The following is a 3,816-nucleotide window of genomic DNA, read 5'->3' as shown; positions in this document are numbered from 1 at the left end:
CTCCTCCTCCTCTTCTCCACCTCCTCTTCTCCTCCTCCTCCTCCTGCACGTTACTTCCCCCGATCAGCTTGATTCGCTGTCCCCGCGCGCCCCGGGAGGGCGGGGTTAGTGGCAGAGGCGCGCATCAGCTGATCGCCTGAAACTGAAACTGGTGGATTTTTTAATGTGGACGAAAACATCTGACATTTAAACAACCACTGATTCGGTGAAGATACGTTTTAAAAAGCTTTTTTTTTTTTTTTTTTTTATTAACTATATTTGTTGTTTTTCATTAACATACAAACATGAACAAATGAACAAGCAGAAACCCACCAACTCCTACCCCAAAGCCAGGGGAATAAAATAAAATAAAATAAAATAAAGCAAAAAGAAATTTCTAAAATATGTACCCTAAAATCAAATCAAGTGTGTACATCCGCATGTTCAAGGTTACATTAAAAAGCTCTTGAGCTGTGTATTTTCTTATATATCTTTTGTATGTAGTATTGTTTTCTCCTGTCTGTTAGATGTTGCTTGATTTTTTGCACTTGTCTGCACCTTGCATAATAATAAAGATGATATTAAAAGAATGGTACACTTCATATCAAACCTTCTCTCAAAAGAGTGTCATCCACCTTTCCCCCAAATTCCCTTCAAAGACATATATTTTTAAATTCTAACACGCAAGTTGAATGCTCTGGTCAATTTGGCCAAATGTTCATGGTTATTCCTGAAAAGAAAATACACTTTTCAGACTCTGTTTTTGTATCATCCAAGTACAATATTACATCAATTTAACTTGTTTGGTAAAACAATATGTACTTGTTCAAAAGGTCCCAAGAAAAATCCTGCTTATCTTCAACAAGTCTGGGTTAATTTTAAAGAGAAATAAATAAATAAAAATAAATATATTTGCACAACTGAGTATTTCTTGTAATGCATAATGCACCATACCTGCATAAAAAAACGTAATAAATGTATTGTGGTGTCAATGTACTTGAGTAAAGTAGCATTATTAATACGAATACAGATAAAAGTACAGAAACTCACAAGTATGACTTTCACTCCTGTGTGTATTAAAAAAAAAAGAGTCAGACCTAGTGGTTGTGTGCCTTTAAATAAAGAAAGTAAATTATGTCTCAATCCGTCTCACAATCTGCGGTCAGGGGTCTGGGTGGGTTCGTGTGTCTGCATCTTGACGAGTCTGCCTCCATTTTAAACGTTGAACAGGCGTGGAGGTGGAGGTGGAGGCTTCCTGTGGCCCCTTCACCTCCTGTCACCCTGCTGAGCCAGTGAATTATTGATACGTGGAGGTGGGGGGGGGGGGGGGGCGGGGTTACTGTGCGCTCTCACCCCCATCAAATCGCAAGCCTTCGACTGTTTAAGTCCACTGACATGATTGAAGAGTACAGTTTAATGTTTGGGGGTGAGATTTGGGTCAATCAAGGCCACATGGCCCAGGGACCCCGATTTTATTCAATTATTTACAAGTGGTAACTCAATTTGGACTCGTGTGTCACATGGCTATTACGTTATTGTTGGATTGTACTTGCATATTGCTTTTCCACTGCTCCAGCAGCTCCCAAAGCACTTTACCGTTAATCACATTCACACACCCACTCAGACGCTCCATTAATTGGAATCAGTGTCTTGCTGGGGGACACGTCAACATATGGTCAGACGTGGGATCGAACCTGCAACACTGCGACTGACCTTCTCTACCAACTGAGCCACAGCTGGAAACCACTCAGCATCAAGTTTTCATATGACTAGCATTAAAAAATAATGCAAGCATCTATGCGTTTATTCATTCATCTCCTAGAGTTATGTAGATGAAGCCAGGGTGCTGGATTTGGAGAAAGAAAGAAAAAACAGAGAATCACACACATTCAGTATTACTTCTGCCATACAACTATTTTAAAATCACCAATTAACCAAAGAAAAGCCTGGAGAAAACATGCAAACTCCATATTTGCTTGAGAAGAAAATAATAAACGTCTGCCCCGTGATGGACTCTGATGTAACACAATTTCTTCCAGAAAAGAAAAATGTTCAGAAAGAACATCTTTATAACTGTTTTTTCCACCCTTTTGGGAAGAGTAAATGCTTCAGCTGAGTTTTACAGGTTTATGTCAGCAGCCTATTTAAGAAGTTTAAAAGATTTATGACAAAGATTTTTAAAACAAAAAAAATCAGTTAGTCAGTCAGTTTTCCCCGAAACTGGAGGTCTGTCTTTGGAGAAAAGGTTATAAACCGCCCTCATTATGGCGTTTACAATCCCCACAGCCTGCTGAAACAATCTTTTCCCCATTGGCACTGCGGTGACTCTCACAGGTTGAGTAATAGAAATCGCATTTCCTCGTCAATCCTCAATCAAAGACTGAAAATGGTCCAAATAGCATCTCCTTCCTCTCGCTGTTTGGCCACAACATCCACAACGGAGCCCGACTCATCTGTCACCAGTAAATAAAGCTGGCAGGCAGTGTGACCCTGCTGTCGCTGCCGACTCAGAGGGGCTCAGCGTGGCTGTGACAGACTCCAGCAGCTGCACACACGGGCTTCCCCTCTCACCCAGCAGACACACCCAAGTACGACCACGTCAACCCTCTCACACACACACACACACACACACATCCTGCAAGAGATCGATCCGGCATGCAGGATGACCTAAATGTAAAAATAACTACAAGTTAGTCACCTTTTTTTTTTTAATAAGCGTGACTGCTGTTTAAGAATAAACACCTGCACTAAACATCACATGGCGGATATTCATAGAAAAAGTAATATTGTGAAGAGAACCACTGCCACCATTGTAGGATTTAGCAAATAAATATTTCAAATGCAGGTATTTCGAGGATGTGCTTTGAACTACAGGTTCTAAAAAGCATAATATAAATTGTGACTTTACTTGTAGTAAAGTGTTTTTTCCCCCACATTTCAGCAATCTCACAAATTAAATAGAACCTCATTGATCCCTCTGGAACAAAACCCTCAAATAATGGAATATTGCCGCAGCAATACAATAAGAAAAGGGGTGAATGATACAAAAGAGAACATGGGAAAATTATGTATCTCAAGTCAAATCTCAAGATGACAAACAAGATTGTTGGTTTTTTACATTTTTATTCATTAAGATTACAGATTTTTCTTTTATTATTGCTCATCATCTACCATTACTTGCAATATTTAAACATAGGGTCTTTTTTATCTTTATTAGACAACTTAAAACATGTTTGAGAATTTTTGCCAGTTTGCACTGTATGAGGATTTACAACAATAAATACAGGAGTCGATTCTTCTTTTACCTTCCTATACTTTTAAAGGTTGTCATATCTGTATATAATATGTATATATACACATACGATGCTGGTGTCTTCCCCCTTACCCGCCCACGTGTCGGTCAGCTCGGCGCCGACCAAAACCAAAAACCGTTTCTAACTCACAGGCTAGGATCCTGAGGCAGCTGTTAACAAAAGCAACTAAGGCCTACAAAAAAAACGAAAAAAAACAGATGTACAAATACAGAAAGATATCGAGACACACAATCGTCAATAATCATCTCAGCGCTCTGTGGAGAGAGCGTACCATTCATTCACATTAAAAAAAAAAAAAAAAAAAGAGGAGGAAAATAAGACTTAAGACAACAGGATTAAGAACTAAAACAGGAAACAGGTCACACAACTTCAAGAGTGGGATTCTGAACCGCACAAGGAGACAAGAGATGCACAAATATTGGCAGGGAACAGTGTGACCGTATGAGATTTTGTCCTTTCGTGACGGCATACAGGTGTAGGTACAGTAGGTACAGCAGAGATTTACACATTTTTGCTCGTTTTA

This window comes from Blennius ocellaris, assembly GCF_963422515.1.
Source record: "Blennius ocellaris genome assembly, chromosome: 22".
In the NCBI taxonomy this organism is placed as follows: domain Eukaryota; kingdom Metazoa; phylum Chordata; class Actinopteri; order Blenniiformes; family Blenniidae; genus Blennius; species Blennius ocellaris.
Note: the sequence above shows the minus strand (reverse complement) of the source record.